At 42.1% G+C, this 21,886-nt stretch overlaps 1 protein-coding gene and 1 non-coding gene across 4 annotated transcripts in view; both read left to right on the top strand.

Annotated features, from left to right (window-relative positions):
- CTNND2 (catenin delta 2) overlaps positions 1 to 21,886 on the top strand; it is a 453,358-nt gene that overhangs the window by 370,804 nt on the left and 60,668 nt on the right. The gene's annotated exons all lie outside the window — the stretch shown is intronic.
- On the top strand, positions 807 to 913 carry LOC112065521 (U6 spliceosomal RNA). The gene has a single exon (XR_002892073.1). It is a non-coding gene; the product is annotated as a U6 spliceosomal RNA (small nuclear RNA).

Genomic DNA, 21,886 nt, shown 5'->3' with positions numbered 1-21,886 from the left:
TTAACAATGTATCCCCTAAATCATCTACAATATAGTTCACAATTTAATCTAACACTGTGTTCTTCTAGGCAAGAAGCCTTGTCTGAATGGACGAGTCAACAATTCCAATGTTGGCAGTCGACTCTGTATGATTAATTTATCCTTATACCAGAACCAACAATACCCATAATCATTTATTACTCCCATGTAGGGCCATTGTTTTTTTATTATTGGTGTTTTCCATAGAAACAACCCTACATTTCCAGGTGGTTTGTTTTTTCTCCCACCAGCCAGGGGCTGCTGTTAAAAAGTCCCAATTCGTAGGTTTTGGTTTGGGAGCGGGAAGAGGATGTTTTACACGGTTAAGCTTGGGACGGGGGCAAATCCCCCATGTACTTTTTCAAGGCAGAAGCACAAAATTACAAAACAGATCAGAAGAGATGTAGCCAGCTTCCTGGGCACAGCACTGCCCTGCAGCGCTGTCTTGGTGTTGTTCCGTGACCCCGTCACGGCACAGAGGCTCCAGGTTGGCTTCCAACACTCCTAAGGCCAAGTCTCTGGCGTGGGGCCTGAGCATCTCTATGTCTCCAAAGCTTCACAGGCAATTCTGATACCAGTCAGGGTGGAGATCATGTTCACTGTACCGTGTTTGCTCCCTCACAAGGCCAGCCATTTCCTCTTAAGAATGCATACTGCCCTTTTTACAATTACGGGGCCACTTCTGACTGAACTCTAAATTATTATTTACAAAGGGTATTAGCATCCTTAAAAGACTCAAGTGCCACTAAGATTGTTCAAGGAGCCCATGAATTTAAAATACATAAGCAGTGCTCGCTTCAGCAGTGCATCTACTAAAATGGGAAGGATACAGAGAAGATTAGCATGGCCCCTGTGCAAGGATTACACACGAATTCATGAAGCGTTGCTTATTTTTATAGAAAAAAACTGACAATTACCAAAGGGAAAGTGGGGGAGGCATAAATTGGGAGTATGGGATTAGCAGATGCACACTACCATATATAAAATAGATAAACAGCGAGGATTTACCGTATATCACAGGGAACTATGTTCAATATCTTGTAATAACCTATAATGGAAAAGAAATGAAAAAAGACGACTATGTATATGTATAACTGAATCACTTTGCTATACACCTGAAACTAACACAATATTGTAAATCAACTATACTTCCATTTTAAAAAAACTTAGAAAAAAGAGAAATTTAAGAGACAAATTGACGAAATGCAACATGTGAGTCTTAATTAAAAGAAAGTGTAAAAAAATAAAAATAAATGAAACAATCAGGGAGTTTGAAAAAAATACATAAGCAACTTGAAGAGGAAACGTCATTATTTTGAAATAAGTTATACGAACTATGTCAGGTTCTCTAACACACAAATATAGGAATAAAACTAAATTTTTCCCAGATTCATTTAAATGTATTTATTCTACATCTCATTTGTCAATACTTCTTTAGTAACGATCTAAGTTAACTCATTCAGTGAACATTACCTTATTCAAGGCATCATGCTAGGTGCTGTGATACAATGATGGCATTTATTTAGATTCTCAAAAGATAATTCACTGATAGTATTGAGATGTGAAGGACTTATTCTCAGAAAAAAAATCTGTTGCTCAAACACCTAAGTTTGATTCCAGCATGTACCTAGTAAAGGCCCAGTGGTGGGAGACAGCCCTGGCCCAGGGTCCCAGCACCGGACTCAGTCCTCAGGAGCTGGTGTATCTGAGAGCTCACAGTACCATGTGGGCTATGGCCTCGGGAGACAACTTCTTTCTGCAGCCAGGTAGCCAGATCAAACCCAACTCGGTGGTGTAGGTGGACCTCCCCTGTCTTCAGCGGACGCAGATAGCCCACCATGAGCCCTGTCTGGCCAGGTGGCTGTGGCGTGCCCCACTGTGATTCCAGCACACCTCATCATCCACAACAATGTCAAGTGTAGGCCAGTAGCAGTTCAATCTCTCCAGCCTTGCTCTTCATGGTAGGGTTTTCTTTCTCCAGAGCCAAAGATCACGTACGTACAGTACCACCAAGCACAGCCAACCTCTAAAACAACCCACCACTGGCATGTCCCGGCACACCCAGCTCCAGGCTTCAGATCGGACGGTGGGAGGAAAACTTCTTTTCTACCAACTTAGGTCTTAGTGGTCTGGGGTGGTGGGCAGGAGTGCAAATTAATTGACGGTAGAGTCACATGCATGCGGGGTACTCAGTAATCTGAGTAATTCACTGAACAGCCAAGAGTAAAGGCTTATATACCAGCTTAATAGTGGCAAGGAGGGGGAACTAGGGCTTCCAGGGGAAATAAATGGAGGGTATGGCAGCTCCTATAGAGTTTATTTATGCAATTTCTCATCACTGTGCTAATGGTCAGTCTCTTTCTTGGCTGGAAGCTCCTCAGAGAGAGGATTTCTGGCATCTTCCTTCTCAGGAAGCTCTGCCTTTAGTCAGTTAAGGGAAGCTCAGAAAAGGCTTCTTTCGGCATCTGCTGTATCTCAGCTGTCTCCAGTTGAAAATAATCTTATGTCATTCTGTTGGGTCCCTTTAATAGTTTTTGTTTAGGGAGCCTTGCTTATGGCTCCAGTTCTACGTCCGTAATTCTGCTTTCTCAGACCTTTCCACTTCCTTCATTCCTCAATCAAGCCTGTGGTGTGAAAGAGATGATTCAGGTCTTGCCAGACCTCAAGCCAGCATTCACATGACAGGTGGCAGCTCTGACCCTCCGCATTGCTAAAGCTTCAGCCAGGCAAGTAGCTGGCCTGAAGCCCATGCCTTGTTCTCAAAAACCAGGTCAAAGATCTCAGTCTACTGTTCAACTTTGGCGAGTACCTTAAAAATAAACCAGAAATAAACAGGCAATATTATATGATAGCAGTGTCACAACTCTTTGGATACCTGTAACCATAGGACTAACTGGGACCGCTCAGTGTGGGGAAGGCAGCTCTTCATGAGAAGATTATTCTAATACAGAAAAATAAGTGGTTCCTGCACAAAGACCCTGAGTCATCTAGAAACTACTGAATTGTGTTTACTATGTAGCAAGGCTTCAACTTTTACAAACTTCACTTACAGCAGTGCCAGGCCAAGGGTAAGTTGTCTTTTCAAGGGAGGGAGGTGTGATACGTGGGGTGGGAGGTGAGAAATGGGGTGAGCTGTAAGGTTGGGGCTCAGAGTTGATACATGTGGCCTGGAACCACGAGGTGGGGTTTGCAGGGAACTGCTGATGAAGGTAATAGGAAATGTGTTTCTTGCGCTTGGTATCTCTGATATTCCTTTTAGTATCTTTTCCCCTTGCTGACCTGTTTTTAAATTTTTATTTTATATTGGAGTATAGTTGATTTACAACATTGTGTTAGTTTCAGGTGTATAGCAGAGCGATTCAGTTCTACATATACATATATCTTTTTCAGATGCTTTTCCCATATAGGTTATTACAGAGTATTGAGTAGAGTTCCCTGTGCTACACAGTAGGTCCTTGTTGATTTTCTATTTTATATATAGTAGTATGTATATGTTAATCCCAACCTCCTAATTTATGCTTCCCCCCCCTTTCCCCTTTGGTAACCATAAGTTTGTTTTCTAAGTCTCTGAGTCTGTTTCTGTTTTGTAAATAAGTTCATTTGTATCGTTTTGTAGATTCCAGGTAAAAGTGATATCATATGACATTTGTCTTCCTCTCTCTGACGTACTTCCCCTTGCTGACGTTTTATTTCTGGCTCAGTGATGGGTGTTGTGCATTTTCTAGCTTGAATCACTTGCGCAAGTTACTTACCTTCGCTGTGCCTTTGATTCTTCATGTTTTAAATAGAGATAAAAATAGTGCTGACCTCACAGGACAGTCGTGAGAAATAAATGAAGACATACAGAGTACTTAGAACCGTACTTGGGGCATGTCGGGCCCTGAGTCCCCCACCGTTATCATTAGTCTTATGCCTCACGGCAATAGCAGCAGAACTGGTTCTAACTAGTTCTAGTTCTAGTAGTAGTGTCTGACTTGCTTATGCTCCTACATAGGTTTCCCTTGGTCCGGTGGAGGCTCCCAGACGATGGTTATTCAGTGCACTTGTTCTGTGAGAAAGAGATTGAAAACTCTCAGTATATTTAAAGTTATCTCAGGCCTATTGCGATGAGGCCTTTTCTCCAAAGCCCATTTTTCGTTTTATTGCAGGCACAAATCTTTTTTTATGCAGATGCTTAAAATTTTTTGCCCAATAAAAAGCACTCCTTTCACGAAGACTTTCTATTGGGCCATCGTATCTCTATTCTTCTAAGAAGCCCACTGGCAAATAATGGAACGATGAGGGAATGTGTTGGCAATAAAGAACTGTCTGCAAATGACAGACACAAGTAGCTGGAATCCCCACTACCTGTAATTATATTCGCCTGCACATGTGCAGAGCTTGATAACAAGCAAGAGCCTGTTTTGTTCTTCCTTAATTTCAAGAGGAAACAACTGCCAAGAACTCTAGGCTTTAATGACCAAAACAAGCTTGCCTGAAACAGATTCAGACACATGAACACAAAGTAGCAGATCAAATACATTTTGTGACATGGTGCACCCTCCAAGGGGTTCCGTCCATGTCTCTCTTTGATATGCCATTGTCCCTGTACCGTCTACATGGTGCAACAAAAAGGGCCATCTCACGGAGTCTCCAGTGAACCACAAAAAATCTCAGGTAAAAAGTACATTTTTAGGCAAATCCTTTGAGATGAGGATTCGCCACAAGGATTTGAGTGCAATATCCAGTGTAGTTGAATTCCTCCTTTGGTATTGAATCTGCTGTGCTTTATATACCAAAGAGCTCAGCCTCTTCCTACAGACATTGAAATTCATTTATTTCACTCATGGCACCATTTAAGCTTATTTATTTTTTTTCCTCTGAAACTTCTCTGATAAGCTTGCCTCCACTTACAAAGACATCAAAGCCTGGAAAGAAATTATTAGACAAGAAACAAGAAAAACACCTTTAGTTTAAGCTTCAAATGAGACCAAATTGCTTAGTCATCTGAGATTAAGTTGGCTTGGCAGTAAGCTTACAGCCAATCATGTTTATCACCCTGTTCCTATTCTAATTTCTCTTTTGAAACTTTCAGAAAACTGCCTACATTCAGTCATATGGTTAAGAGAGGCTGATTAAATCTAAAACCAAACTAGCTGTTGCCCTATTCGTGTCTTGTTTATTCTAAATAAGAAGAAAACAAACCAACTCATGGAAAAAAAGCATTATAGGCACAGACCAAAAGTAACAACTTATTAACGAAAATGTAAGTGTTACTTAATAATTTTTATAGCATGTCTAATAAAGGGCAAAGGCAAAAGGCTTGTTACGTCAAACGCCCTTCCCCACGGGAGTTTCGCGTGAGAAGAAATGGTCCTTGATGGCGTCCAGTGCTGGTTCCCCCCAAATCTCATCAGAACAGCCTGTGGCTAAAACCAAAAAGCTGAGTTGATTGTTCACCTTGGCAAAAGGGACATCACTGCTCCATGGAGCTTTGTCAGTGTCTCAGGGGGGTGAGGTGACGTCAGATTTTGTTGAAGTTTGTTCTAAGGCGGGTCTTTCAATGCTGGGACTTGCCACAGTTCAGGATTCGTAGAAACGGGAATTCAAGGCATCTTAGGGCACAAACCATCTGTTGATGTTTTGTGGGAGACTTCATGGGTCTTTCCCAAAGTTTCTGTATTGAACAGTCAGGTTATTTTCCCGGGCAAGAGTCTCCTGGGATAGTAAGTGTCATTCATGAGGACAGTGAGATAATTAAGTGATGCGCGTGAAGACAGCCCGTACTTGGATCCTCCTTGCCCGAGTTGTGTGTGTGCAGGAGGTAGGGATGGGGAGCTGGGAGCTGGGGGCAGAGGGTTTCAGTTCTCCATGGCCTGAGAGGGTGCATGCATCTCAAGGACTGCTCCGTTTCGTCGTGGACAGGTAGCCAGATGACACTGAGAGGAAATAGAGGTGCAGGTAACGTAAAGCTGTTGATTATTCAAAATTCATTTTCATTTAACTTTAACAGCATTTGGGCTCCAGTGCCCCACCTCTCCAGCCACATGTTTACTCCCTCCCAAGTAGGCATGGAAAGTGTGACAGGGTCTCTACTCTCAGGGACTGGGTCCTTCAGCTAGAGACTGAGCCCTGGCCCAAGAAACCACCCTTATGTATTTATTCACAGACATTCAGATTACAGCCCACACTTTAAGTACTGTGGGAGTTCATAGAAAATAAACATAATGGGGCGACAAGGCTTATTAAATGCACGGGTTTCAACTGTGAAGAAAGAATAAGCAAAAATTGAGTATGTTTAATGTAAAATTTATTTTAAAGTTCATTCTCAGTTGCTTTAGAACATAGGTCTGATCATGTCACTCCTGTTTGCCTTTTGAATGAGTCCTAGGCCAACAAAATCTCCGACTGTCAATCAGTATTTGTTGAATGAACAATTGGTATTCATGCTTTAAGTTCGTAGAGAACAGATATTACAGAATCTGTAGCTAAAAAAAAAAATCTAGTTCTATAAAAACAGAAGGAAAGTCTCAATTCTCATAAAAAATCTCTTGCAAGTCTGATTTTCCAGCATTAGAACATTTTCATATATCCTACAGACTTATTTATTAGTGTCAAAGATCTGGATTTTTCTATTTCTCACTTCTTTTTTCTGCTAGAGGTAGACATGCCAAGAGAAGCTCCAAATGCACAAGATGGAATCGGTGATTCACAGTGGCTGAAGCACCTGTCCATCAGGGCCCAGGTTCTTGTCAGTTCATCTCCGCTCCCCGCCATGATGGGTGAAGTTAGCCACGGAGTTGTGTGTCCATTTTTCACAAGCTCCTTGTCCTGGCCGAGTTGCTGTATGGCCAATTGCATGTCTCTCATCGAGAATTCTCTTCAGTTTCAATCTGCTCTTGTATCCCTCTGCATGTTCTACATCTATCCTAGGGATGGTAGCATTTTTTAATAAAGAGCCTCCTTTGGAATTCCCCAGCCATCCAGTGGTTGGGACTCCGTGCTTTCACTGCTGAGGGCCCGGTTCAATCCCTGGTTGGGGAACTAAGATCCCACAAGCCAAAAGAAAAGAAAGAGTCTCCTTGAGACCCTTGGCAAGGAAAGCAGCTCATCTGGCAGTTTCCGTAAGAATGCACACCTGCTCACGCTGGACGGGTGGGTAGTACAGAAATGAATAAAGACCATCCGAAGCTTCTGTCTCTTCTGAGCCTCCTGTAGCAAGGGGAGTTGGCCACCATCACTTGGGTGTTTGGCAGAGACTCATAGGCAGGCAGGGGAGCGGGAAAACTTCACAGTGGAGGAAAGGGGAGCCTTCCACTGGGCCCTGATGCGAGGCTGTTGGCCTGGGGAAGCTGGGGGAGGGCTAAGGAGAAGCAGACCATCCTATGTGATTGTTAGGGGTGCATGCTTGGCTTTCTCTGGTTGGTTTTCAGTTGGTCTCCAAATCAGGGAACCTGCCAGTTATTAATCAAGTACTAGCGATTTGGGGACAATTGTTAGTTATTGTTTAGCTTCCTGGATTGTCACTAGAGGTAATGTGACTTTCCTGATAAGTCTGCCTTCGAACAGGCTGGCTTCCTGTGTTTATTGTATAAGGGGCTGGTTTCCTGGGCAGGTTGCTGCAGGCTGTGGCTCAAAGTTCTATTTTTATACATGGTCTGGCCACTGCCCATTTGTATATTCCATCTCTCAGTGGGGATATATGTGAAAGTTATAATGTAACAGAGCTCTGATTTTAAAAAATACTTTATTTTCAAATTGTATTTAGTTACAGTTGTAATAAAACTAAATGTAAAGTCACAGCAAGACCCTTTTTGACCCACCTCCTAGAGAAATGGAAATAAAAACAAAAATAAACAAATGGGACCTAATGAAACATAAAAGCTTTTGCACAGCAAAGGAAACCATGAAAAAGACTAAACGACAACCCTCAGAATGGGAGAAAATATTTGCAAATGAAGCAACTGACAAATAAACATCAGGAATTATTAGACTCATCTAACCTACAATGAGATATCATCTCACACCGGTCAGATTGGCCATCATCAAAAACTCTAGAAATAATAAATGCTGGAGAGGGTGTGGAGAAAAGGGAACCCTCTTGCACTGCTGGTGGGAATGTAAATTGATACAGCCACTATGGAGAACAGTATGGAGGTTCCTTAAAAAACTACAAATAGAACTACCATACGACCCCGCAATCCCACTACTGGGCATATACCCTGAGAAAACCATAATTCAAAAAGAGTCATGTACCAAAATGTTCATTGCAGCTCTATTTACGATAGCCAGGACATGGAAGCAACCTAAGTGTCCATCATCAGATGAATGGATTAAGAAGATGTGGCACATATGTACAATGGAATATTACTCGGCCATAAAAAGAAATGAAATTGAGTTATTTGTAGTGAGGTGGATGGACCTAGAGACTATCATACAGAGTGAAGTAAGTCAGAAGGAGAAAAACAAATACCGTATGCTACCACATATATATGGAGTCTAAAAAATAAATGGTTCTGATGAACCTAGGGGCAGGACAGGAATAAAGACGCAGACGTAGAGAATGGACTTGAGTACATGGGGAGGGGGAAGGGTAAGCTGGGATGAAGTGAGAGAGTGGCATGGACATATATACACTACCAAATGTAAAATAGATAGCTAGTGGGAAGCAGCTGCATAGCACAGGGAGATCAGCTTGGTGCTCTGTGACCACCTAGAGAGGGGGCATAGGGAGGGTGAGAGAGAGACGCAAGATGGAGGGGATATGGGGATATATGTATACATATAGCTGATTCACTTTGTTATACAGCAGCAGCTAACACAACAATGTAAATTAATTATACTCCAATAGAGATGTTAAAAAAAAAAAAACCTAAACCTAACCAGGTAATTTGGAGTAAATTATCTACCATAGGTTTTTCTCTCCCTTCAGTATTAAATAGATAGACCAGTCTGTAGCAGTGCACACTAATTAATTGTAAAGAAAATGTAAGAACCAGGATGTTAGCCAATGACAAAGATTTAACATAATTTGTTGTCTCCTTGGATCTATTTTCCATTGGGACCTAAGTTGGTGGATACCCCTGAGTGTGTTTCTTGCAAAGAAGTGTTCATGAATTCTTGGTCTAAAGGTCTAGGGACCAGCAGACCTGGGTGAAGAAAGAGGAAAGAAGAAATATATGGCTTGAAAGAGAAAAGAAATATATCAGAGACTGGTAGAGACAGAAGAAAAAAAGCCTTCAGTTAAAACTCAACCGGCTAAGAACACACACAATTCTATTGTCTAAACCACTTAAAAAACAAATTGCTGGGACTTCCCTGGTGGCACAGTGGTTAAGAATCCACCTGCCAATTCAGGGGACTTGGGTTCAAGCCCTGGTCCGGGAAGATCCCACATGCTGTGGAGCAACTAAGCCCGTGCACCACAACTACTGAGCCCACGTGCCACAACTACTGAAGCCCGGTGTGCCTAGAGCCTGTGCTCCGCAACAAGAGAAGCCACCACAATGGGAAGCCCATGCACCACAACGAAAGCAGCCCCCACTCACCACAACTAGAGAAAGCCCGCGCGCAGCAACAAAGACCCAACGCAGCCAAACAATAAATTAATTAATTATTTATTTTAAAAATTGCTATGAAGAGATTATTGAAAAGGTGCTTTATTGAACTCATTAGATTCTTTCATTGAACATTTGTTGGGCCCTACTATGAACCTGGCACTGGACATATCTCCACTATTATTTGCTAACTATAGTCTGTAATCATACGGAGGAAAACACTATATATTTTCACTAAGACAGTGAATAGCTTGTGGCTTCCAAATTTAATATTTAAAAGAAATGACTAACTATCAGGAGAGATAAAAGGTGAGATAATTCCTGCTTAAGCAAAAAACACTCTTTATGTTACTTTTGCACAAGTGGTATTGAAACCAATTATTTATAGAACACACACCACGCACAAGGGACTGGGTTGGGTGTCTGGAAAATGGAAAGTATTTCCAGAGTTGAAGGAATCTCGGGAAGCCTTGTAGATAAGGATGGACGCATACATCTGCAACGCATTGGTAGATAGTAAATGCTCCTCCTGAGTGGTGTAAACTCAAGGGCTCCCTGGGGTCTTCTCTGGGAGGGTGCTATTTCCTTGCAGCTGGTGAGCAAGGAAGTTATCACAACACATTTGACAAGTCTTACATTTTCATTTGTCAGGTTGGAAGTTAGTGCAACGTCCATGCCAATGCATGTTTAGACATTTATTTTTCTTATATTACACTCTGCAGACAAGTGAGAGAGGAAATTTGACAAGCAATTTGTGTTATGTCAGTTACACCAAATCACATCCCTCATCTGCCCCTCTAATCGCACAAAGCCCATGAGGCGTGAAGTTCCAGGGGCTTACAACGTTTCTGAGAAGTATGGAAAGGACACAAGGAGGTGTCAGCAAAAAGAATCTTCCCATCAGCAACTATGTATGACTGTCCCGTGACTTTCAGAAAGTGACTTACCTTCACCCACTTCTAGTAGTTACCGGGTTCTATGAGGTGAATATTTGTGTCCCCCCAGAATCCATACAGTGAAGCCTTAACCCCCAATGTGATGGTATTCAGAGGTGGGACCTTTAGGAGGTGATTATGTTTGGATGAGTTCATGAGGGTGAGACCCTCCTGATGGGATTAGTGCCCTTATAAGAAGAGGATGCACATGCACCGAGGAAAGGCCATGTGAGCACACAGAGAAAGTGCTGTCTACAAGCCTGGAACACCAGGAACCCAATCTACCAGCACCTTGATCTTGGACTCTCCATCCTCAGCTTCTGTGAGAAACAAATATCTATCGTCTAAGCCACCCAATCTGTGTTATTTTGGTATAGCAGCCCAAGATGACAAAGACCCTGTCTCTCCTCACCGTGAATCTCTAGAGCAGTGACTCTCAAAAAGGTGCAGTTTTTCCCCCCAAGGGATATATGGCAAAGTCTGGAGACATTTTTTTCTCGTTATAGTGGGTTTGCTACTGGCATCTGGTGTGTAGCGGCCAGGGATGGTGCTGGGCATACAGGACTGCCCCCCACGGCAAAGCATGATCTAGCCCAAAATAGCAGTTGTGCCGAAACTGTGGAAATTAGCTCCAAATTCGGTACAGACATCTCCTGAGAAGCCCTGGAAACCTGACACCTCTCCCCAACAGCATTATTAACTCCTGTCTTTTCCTGATAATTCCGAAAACCACCACAACTAGGAAACCCATCAAAACACTACTCTTGGGGCCAGATGACATTAGCTGGAATGTGGCCCCTACGAATGATCGAGCTGGGCCCTCTCATCCGTTCTTGAGTCAGCACACCTTCCTCTCCCTGTGGGCTCACCGTGCAAGCTGTGCACAGTGAGGTCTTCCAGCAGCTCAAGTGTATATGATGGGCATCCATGGGGCAAGTGATGACACCAAGAGAGGACAGTCCAGAAGCACTTCTGTGGCCAGTTTTCCTCAAACCATTTCTCTCACCCTGCATAGACCCTTTCGGTTTCCCAGGCAACTAAATGCATTACCGAAAAATATATGCATGCAAGATTTGTATGGTAAAAATAAAACAACATAACATTAAATTTAGGACTAACATTTGAGATCATTCAGATCTCTGAAAGCAACTCCCTTCACTTGGGGAATAGCTTATGCTTCAGTTTTAAGTAGTATCTTGGGATGCCTGACTGGTGTTTGCATTGGTTGGGGTTCGGTGGGTTCTGCTTTTTTTGTTCCTGGCTACCATTTAGGCGGAGAGATTGGAATGTACGTCGTTCGGTGCAGTGTTTGTGGAATGCCTGCCTTGATCCAGGCCAGTCCCAAGTACCAGAAGCTCAGGTGTTAGGTGCCTCCAGGACATGACTGAGGTGAACAGACCCTCACATTCTGCTAGAGATAGGCCTGGATTGGAGGGTGGGCCGGAGCCAAAGCATCTTCGGGAGAAGGGGATTTAGGAGCAGCCTCCTAAATGATGTGACCCCCGAGCTGAGCCCGGACAAGTGGGAAGAAACCAGACAAAAGAGCACACAATGGAGGGAGCAAGAACAACAGAAGTTACACCCCAGGGACCCAGCTCCTGTGCATAATTCACAAAACTACAACCAGGGCCCCCTGGTGGGAGGAGCGAGCTCCTGAGGCCTGAAGGGGTGCTGTTTGCCCGTCCCAGAGAGCGTGTGTTTCAGCCGGCAAGCGAGGGGCTGCCATGGATGTGGTCAGAGGATGGTGACACACACTGGCTCGTGCTTCCCAGTTTAATTCTGCTGGGATGAAAATCTGCCCAATTTGCATATGTTCGGACATATGCAGACCCATTCCACGGTATCACGCGATGGGATAGATTGACTTTCCTGTTCTTATTGACCTCCCGATGAACAAAGTCACAGATTGAAGTAAGCGTCCCAAATTCCTCATCCTAACTCCGCTCACATCCTGTCCCTCCCTCAGGTAGACGAGAAACCCCTTGGTGGATAATGGCCTCTTTTTTTTTTTTTCCTGGAGCAAGTCCCCAACTTTATTTCTACCTTTTCCCAAGACAGCTGAGGGACCTGGTCCCACTGGGACGGGCGCGAGCTCCTGCTTCCCTGGTACCCCAAGCGGGCCCCGAGAACAGCGCCACTGCGGGGCTCCCAGCTTGCTCGCTGGCCTCCCTGGAGACTTTCTTTGCCCCGAGAACAGCCCTCACCGGGGAGGCCAGGAGCTGATGAGGAGTGGGCTTGGCTGAAGGCAGAGCGGCAGGGGTACCCTACAGCCCCTTCCCACCTTCCGGGGCCTCCTCGGGCCAAGTCCCCGGGAGGGGCAGGGGCGTGGGGTGGGGGTCAGATCCAAACAAGCTTCCTGGAAACAGCAACGCAGGGTGACAGCAGGTTTGAGTCCTGACTTCAGGGCCCTCACGTTCTTGCCGAGTTTCCAGCATAATTATGCCTTTTGCATGGAACAAAACCAAAAAGCAATGTTTTTTTTTTTAATCATTGCCGTTGGTGGTAAACTGTATGTGCTGAGACTTATTTCCCGTGTTCCTTCAGAGCGAGTGTCCCGGCCCCCTCCTGGGCCGTCACCTCCCAGACGGGTGGAGGTGTGACCTGGCAGTTTCCCCTGCTTCTCTGCGGCATGCAGAGCTGTGTGTGGGAATCATCTCTCATTTCCAAGATAGAGAGCCTTGACGGTCACGGATTTCCCGGAGAGAACCATGGCCTCCTCCGGGTAGTCGCCCTAATAAAATCCATTAAAGCTCCTGAAATTCACGAGGAGACTCAGCTGAGAGGAGTAACATAGGACAGAATTTCAACTTGATTTTCTGCTCCCAGCAAAGTGGGAGATTATCCCCGTGGAGACCCCTGGGCGGCTTTCTGTTGCTGTTCAGAAACTGGTCCGCTGGTGTTCGCGTCCTGAGTTGGGACTGTGTGTTGTTGACTCTGTGGTGATCACAGCTGGTGTCGTGGGCTGAATCATCATTTTTATTTAAGTGAGTCATGTTTATTTGATTTTGCTTATTTTGTCTCCACACTAACCTTAGGGACCTAGAAGGTGGGGAGGTCATTCAAGGGATTTCCAAGTGTGCTAGAAGTGGAATGACAGATTACATGGGATCACATGTGACGGAGGATATGAGACTATTTGTCAAATAAAACGAAAGGTAGCTAACTGTTGTCTGTGGTCCGCTCTTCAAAGGAGCTGCTCTAAACGTGGGCCTAAATCCAAATGTTGTCCAGTATATTCACTTGCTTTGGCTGCTGTAACAAAGAACCACGAACTGGGTGGATTAAAGAATAGATGTTTATTTTCTCAGGGTTCTGGAGGCAAGAAGGTTTCGGCAGGGCTGGTTCCTTCTGAGGCTGGGTGGGAAAATGTGTCCCATGTGTCTCCCCTAGTTTCTGGCATTTGCTGGCCATCTTTTGTGTTCTTTGGCTTATAGAAGCATCACCTTGATCTCTGCCTTCCTCTTTACTTGGTGTTCTCCCTGTATACGTGTGTCTGTCTCCAAATTTCTCCTTTCTATAAGGACATCAGTCATGCTAGATTAGGGACCTACCTTGTTCCCATGTGACCTCATCCTAAAAAATGACATCTGCAACGACTTTGTTTCCAAATAAGACCTCATTCCGGAGTCATGGGGCCTAGGACTTCAGTGTATGAATGGGGGGGAGGGGAGACACCCAGTTCCCCCTGTGAACAGTAGCATTCCCGTTTCCACCCTATTTCACCCGAAGTAGCCCCATCAGCTGCTAAGCAGGCAGCCACCCTGCCCTTCACCACAGGATGGGGGTCAGCCACTTAATTTTACTGGTTAGAACCAGCCAGGATGGCAGTCCTGAGTCTCCAACTAAAGAAGGAAGGAAAGAAGAGAAGACAGAAAGCCCTGCCGACACCTGGATTTCAGACTTTTGGCGTTAAGAACTGTGAGAAAATAAATTTCTGATAGAAATAGATTTCTAACACCCTGAGTATCACCAACAGTGGCTAAGGGGACACCTCCCTGAAGTTCCAAAGTCCTCTCCAGCTTTGCTCTGGCCTGAATTCCTTGATGAAGAACAGAACCACCAGACGGTTCTATGCGCTTTCCCAAGTCATTCAAGTTCAAGTTGCCCTTCCTTGAACCTGGCTATTTATTCTAGTCCCCGCCCACCTTTGGGCTCCTGTACTTGACCTTTGCAATTTGTCACTGGAAGGAAAGTAGTTGCTGCGAGACCTCCAGGCAGCTGGTGGAACTATGCTAGCCCTAACTAGCACCACTGAATCTTCAAAGAAGCTAATGGCCCACACATTCTAGGAAGCATATACTCCAAGTTTCTATTGACTTTGAAAATAAGGTCGCAGAGACTGTTCATACTGGATTATAAGATGTACATAGAAAAACTTTTCTGTAACATGAAGACTCCTAATTGTTTTTGATTGATGCTTGGCTTGGAGTTGCATGGATTGTTTTGGTTTGTTTCGAGGGTGCTGACCACAATCACTGCAGTATCATAATTAAGCTGTTTGGACACCAGAGTTCAGGCTCTTGGGTGATCCTTTTAGATCACGCCACATCAGCTTGACACAGTGCCGGGGCAAAACCTGCAGTGTCCGTTCTAGAAGTTGACGCTGCTAAAAAAGTCATCCTTACCAAAGGAATGGCCCTCTCGTCACCACACCTCACTGCCATGAGGGCAGACAGCCAGGGAAATCAGACTTCTGAAGATGAATGCATACTTCACGTTTTCAAAAACTGCAGCTGTTTAGATAAGAAAGCTCGGACACCAGCCGCTTTGCTGGGCTTTAGGGCAACTGATCTGCAGAAACCCTGTGTCTAGTATTTTCCTGCCTTTTTTAATCTTCCTTACAATCTCTTCCATTCACCGTATCTTCCTCCTTTGCTACAAGTGAAATCCCATTACAATAAAGAAATTGCCAAAGGACTATCCAGTTTTTTTCCTTTTCCTAGAGTTTTGCAGTATTAAGTGTTGCTTGTAATAAATGTGTCATCAGCTGGGCCCAGATCTAATATTTAGTCATTTTGATTGAGTGGGATTAGTGGAAATAATCTTTGGTCTATATTTGGTCCTCTAGGCTTATTTTTTGCTTCTGCCTTTATTCTCTTTTATTCTTTATCTTCATGCTTTATCTTTTTTCTATTTATCACCTCATGGAGAGTCCATATAATTATAATAGTTGTTGATTTTTTTTTTTTTAGTATAGCGCAAACACACCAAAGTTTTAAACTCATCAAAGTATAAATACTTTAAGTTTTAGTTGTACACACGGAGCCTAAGCCTACAATATAAACACTGGAATTCTAGATACATTAATAATGCCAGCAATTCCATACAAAACGTCCACTGTGGTTAATTAATAAAGAAACGGGCAGTATTATATAGCCCAATATATTTTTACAATTCATAGGAGGAATGTTTTCACTAGCTAGGGAATTTGGAGAAATATCTACAACATGACCAGTTTTTATTAAAATAATTTAACATTATCTTTGGGTTCCAATAATGAACCCAAAGTTGAAATTGGAATTCTGTCTACTATAAAACGATAAAAGATGCCACATTTCTTTATTCTGAAAAAAATTTTAAAATACAGGCAGAAACTAAAAAAAAATAAGCTTTGACCTAGACACTGAGTTTTACAAGCAAATTCTGTTAAAAATCTATCTCAAAGTGAGGACAAATGAAGAGGTTTTTTTTTTCAGAGTTGCTAAAACTGTTTATTTTCAACCCCAAATTACTAGGTATGCAACAGAGTGATGTGTCTCATTCACAGAAAAAAAGGCAGTCAATAAAACCTGACTCGTAATGGGCCACATGCTGTGTTCAGCAAGGACTTTAAAGAGGCTACTATAAAGAGGAGTTTTTTGTTAAAGAAAAGGTATTTTTACTGTTGTTGGTAGGGGCTGCTCTAAATCATCTTATACCCATGGAAGGAGATTATCTCCTAAGCGTAAGGAGACAAGGATCTTATAAGATCTGGAACAAGTGCGGGTCCCTGGCATATAACTTAGGGTCCCATGATGTGTGTTAGAAGGTTAGAGAGATTGATGATCCATACGTCCCCAAGATGCCTCGAGGTACCTGCAGTCTGAAGTTTATTTCAGCTGTGCAGGTGGATCTTTCATGCCCTGGTTTGACCCTGGGGAACCAGTCACCCAAAGCCAGATAAGACCAACTGGTATCCAAAGCTCAATTCAGTAATATAAATTAGTATTAGAATTGCCTAGTAGAAACCAGTGCTTGGCTTGGCTGGTAGGTACTAGGAAGAAAATCAACTTGGGACACAAAATTAAGTGACTTTCAGTCAACGAACGTCCTCATTTGAGAACCTGCACGGGGAATTCATCCATAAGCAGCTCATTGGTTAACGAGGAAAGTGGAATTGTAGGCAAATAATTATAACTCCTTCTTCTGTGAGATTTATCACTCTGGCTTATGAAGTCCTCTGTGAACGAAGTATGGGGGTAGGGGGTGAATGTATGAAATCAGAACAAGAAAAATGCATTTAGGAATAAAGTGTATTTAGAGTGAGTGGCTCCTATCAGACAATGCTTAACATACACTGCCGTGCGTTCTCTCCAGCCATCCTTTTGCGTAGTCGGAGCATTTCTTTTATTTCTGATTTTTATCAACATCAAATGAAGTTGCTGTGAAATTAAGATGTCTTTGGTGGTAAGGATCTGTGGGTATTTGGTACCATGTAAGCATAGTAACAGGAACAGAAATGTAGCTGCCCTTATTCACCAGGACCACCCCAGGCGAGCCCCCCAGACACCCAGTCCTCTGGGAAGGGAATGGGTGTCATGCACAAGAAGGTTTCTCTTTTCAGATAAATTTGGAAAACTCTAGGTTAAACTAAATTCACCAAAGGGTTTCATTTTGTCTAACTGCAGGACTGCAAGAGGCTTCACTTTGCTAATATACATTGTAAATTTCTGAGTTAAGCATCAGACACAGCATTCCCCACGCATATGCTACAGTGAAACCCTTTTTAGAATACAGCATCCTGTAGAACTAGAGTTCCAGGGATCTGTCACAGAGGTAGGTAAAAACAGCAGGATAAGTGTAAATGAATTCCCATCAAAGTCCTGTGGTTGCATTGCGTAGTCAAAGAGCTCATGTAAATTGTTTATTCATTTATCAGTAAACATACGGTTATTAGATGTCATCCTGTCCTTGGTTTATATTATTGTTGGAAAGATCAATTACATATATAAGCTAACTAGAGGAAACTTCAGTGAATGTCTATAGAACAACTGAATAAATGAGTTATGGGGTAGGTGTCGTACAAGTGGTACAGATTATACCTGTGAAAAAAGCTCAGAGGAGGGAGTGAGGAGGGCTGGCTGGAGAGAGGAGTTTCTGGCCAAGAGACTCATGGAAAGATACCAAAGCCAGGATACAGTCAGCTCTGCAGCCTTACACACATCATTTAATCCCTTTGGGCTGTGGTTGTTTTCTATACAAATTGGAAATTGTACCTGCCTTTTCTATAGGCCTAGGGAGATACAAAGTAGAAACTGAAATAGATGTGACTTTTCTTGAAAACATTAAACCACTCTCTAATGTAATCTATGAGTAGTAGCCCTTTGTGCCCTTTATTGAAACTTTTATTTTGGCAGAGGGGTAGATCAGTTTGAGAAAGCAAGAACATGGGAATGCAATGTTAGAATTCTTCATTAGGCTACTTGCATTAATCAATGCATTACTCTTATCCCAATGTGCTAATATCAGGCCAGAGGACTAACTGCAGGTTCTCTTCCTGAAAACAAGCTTTTCTTACAGAAATACTGACCTCATCTTGTCTCAGACACACTATTGTCTGAAATTTTCATCCTAGGAGAGTTCTTGGATCTTTGTTAGACAGAAATCTTGACCTAAAAATAAAAAGCCTTCCTAGGTTTCTCCCCTGAAGCTAGAATCAGTGTTTAAATTTTCACCTCTACTTCCTTTCTGCTTTTAAAATGAGGCAATGAATTGAGATAATAATTTTTTTGCTATCATGCTTAATATTTAATCAAATTATTTAAGTCTTGTTAAAATGTATTATACCAGTTACTTGCCTCATTTTCAATATTTCTCAAAAATCAATTTATTTCTAGTTCAAAACGGTGCTTCAGAAAACCTCCTGTTAATTAACTGTGGTTTTTATTTTTAGAGTGATTCTTCTGCAAATTATGTATGCATATCTTAGCCACCTTCTTGTCCATATTTCTACTCATTACCTTACTTCTTGACGTTTCAACAATGTGAGAATTTCTCAGAGCCTAATTCAATGAAATCCTCTGCATAAGATCTCAAGGTGCTAAAAAATACAATTCCTCTTGTCTTCCAAACAGATGGAGTAGGTTATTTATTTGGAGATGGTAACTCTTGAAAGAACTGCATACCATATACCGCAAACCTATAAGATTTGCTTTACTCGACATTATTTCTATTCAGAGGGTTGAGTTACTGATTGCATCATTTTCTCAGACCAACTGCTTACCAATTTTGGCGTGTGAAATAGGTTCTGATGTGTGTTATAAGGCTGTGCTTGTTTTTTCCAAATCATAGTTATTAGAAAAAAGCATAAGGAACTGTAGTGTTTCTTCCAGAATTTGTCTCAAGCTCTATCCACAGCAACCACTGACTGATTCCTTGACTCCAGCTGATCCCTTCTTACTATGACTCTTCCTCTCTCTTTCTATTTGGATAAATCGTTAATTAAAGCAGCTAGCAGATACATAAAAGAAGGTTCACTTTTTTTAAAAAAATCAATGCATTTCATTAAATATTGATTCTAATCTGGCAGGAGCAAAGGGGCAGCTGTAGAGATGAACAGGTCCCATTTTGGGAAAAAGGGGCCGGCGTGATGAAACCAGAGGGTCAGTGTTGTCACACCTATTTTCCAATCTGAGAAATGAAAGCATACAGACAAAAGCATCAAGAGAAAGGGATTTTTACTAACAAATTGTTGCAAGGGATCCAGACTTAAGAAAAACCAGCCTTCCACATTTAAAATAAAAAAGCACAAATTTACCATGGTTTGTAAAGTCACATTTAGTCCATTCATGGTGGACAAACAGCAGTTTTCTCACAAGATAATCATACCGTCTGTCACATATCAGTGTTGCAAACATCAGAGATGAAGTTGATTCGAAAGTCAGCAGCTGCTAGAAAATTACTGAAAGATTCATTAATTGGGATTAGGGATAGAAGGGCGATCCCGTGTTTCTTTTCCTTTCTCTGTTTTGGATTTGTTTCCCTGAGCTGGTTTCTTGTTTTGTTCTGTCTTCCTGATTCCGGATTGTGATGAGCACATGATGTGTAGATAGTCATGATGGAGTCAGAACAAGGTACCTTCTTGATCCCTCCGATGTTGAAGTTCTGCCCCTACAGTGCAGATTTAACCGCCGATGTTTGTGGTTTAACAGTTTTCTGATTTGGGACCATTAATTTGATGGTTGACCAGTTGTACAGATGTAGGTATATCAGGCAGTGTGGATTCATTCACAAAGACCTCTGTGCATGGTTATCAAAACTAGACCTATGTGATAATAAATCTTGAGAGTTAACTTTTGTTTCGTTTGTAGATCCTAGGTCTGTAATTTTGTTTCCTTTATGTAGCAGAAGTAATTTATTCCCTTTCACCTCATCTACTGGGATCAATGACACAGCAGTGGCCGAGGCATTTCTACCAGTCTTCACCTCCATTACCTGTAACTCAGGGATTATTCCATTTCTCTGAGCTCCAACTTTTCAGTACTCCTGGCCCTGCTGCCTGTAGGGCTAGGATTCCTTAAGCCATACAACATGAGCCAAACCAGTATCCTAGGAGGATACTGTAGACCTCAATCCCCATATTAAACCTACTTGTTTTTAATGGGCTTGTCATGCCTAATTAAATGATATTTGCCTTTAAATGTGACATCTATGGCATGGTCATGAGTACAGATTTGATTTTTTTCAATTATGTTCTAGTAGAAAGAAGGACAGATTCTAGTTCAATCTATAAAAACCTATGGTCAAAGAAGGTAAACAGGTTAGTCAAGGCATTTTTATATTATTTAACTATTGTTTTAAGCTGTATAGACAGGACCACTCAACATATGTTGTTATACTAAAAGGATTATTATTATTATTAACTTTTCCTGATAACTTATTATCTATTTTACAAATTTTCAAGAGATTTTTTTCTGAATTCTGAAGAGTTAATTAGAACAAGATTCCATTTAAAGAACGTTTAATCTAGTTTTTATACACATAACCTGTTAAATCAAGCATTAAAGAAAGAGGAAGTAGAAAGAAGGATTTTATAATAAGCCCAATTCAAAATAGAACATGAACCACAACTAAATTTGTGTCATTTACTCTAAGTAATTAATCCTCGTTCTCTTGATCTCGGGTTAGTTTGAAGTCCAGATTCTCAAAGTGAATGAGTTCTGGAACCCTGACTCAATCCCTTGGTAGTCTGAAAGATGTTCATTTGTTTCGAGGATTTCAGCTTTACAGGAGTGTCTGTCACCAAGAGCCTATTTTCTACTGTATCAAGTGTTAACGGTACCCGTTAGAGTTCTTTGATCAGGCTCTTTTGATGTTTCTTCCAACAGACCTAATTATTGATCTGTGGTTCTGGCAGGGTCTTTAGGAGAGTGTGGGAGAAAATCAGAAACCACCTGTTGATGATAAGGCTGAATTGCTCTGATTATTTATTCATTACAAACAACAATATCAAACTTGAGACAAGTTTAGTTTTGTGAGAAGTTAGTCGGTGACTACCATTACAGTAAGTATATATTATGGACAGTGAGGGTAATGAAAACTCTCCAGGATCTTTTAATTTATTCCATAAAGAGTGTGTTAGGATTCCCACCAACTGAAAAGGCTCTTTTAAACCTAAAAATGGAATCTTTCTTTTATTGGCCATTACTGTGCCATTCTTTAACATGAAAGGGAGCATGTTTCTAACCAAACTGAAAGGTTCATAACTGCTGAAGTATCATCCTAAGACTTGTCATCACTAAGGAGGTTGAGTTTCTCTGTTTTTCATTTGCCAGGTCTTTTTTTTCCTGAAGGTTTGATAAACAGGACAGCTCTTACAACAGTAATAAACCAAACAAAAACTTGCAGAGTGCCAAACATTCCTAATTATTTCTAGCATCCCTTATTTCATAAGGTGATGAAGAAAACTCTTTGATGTTACCCAGCAGCAGTCTGGGAAATGCCAGAGACAGTTTAGATATAAAAGACATTTTTTTAAAGTTTTATTAGTTTGACTCTGGGGTGTAGATTTGGAGAAGGCAATTTCAAAAAGAGCTCTCAGTGCAGCTCAATATTAAAAAAACAAACAACCCAATCAAAAACTGGGCAGAAGATCTAAATAGACATTTCTCCAAAGAAGACATACAGATGGCCAAGAGG

This window comes from Physeter macrocephalus, chromosome 8 (assembly GCF_002837175.3).
Source record: "Physeter macrocephalus isolate SW-GA chromosome 8, ASM283717v5, whole genome shotgun sequence".
NCBI lineage: Eukaryota > Metazoa > Chordata > Mammalia > Artiodactyla > Physeteridae > Physeter > Physeter macrocephalus.
This window is presented reverse-complemented; position numbering and strand designations above follow the sequence as displayed.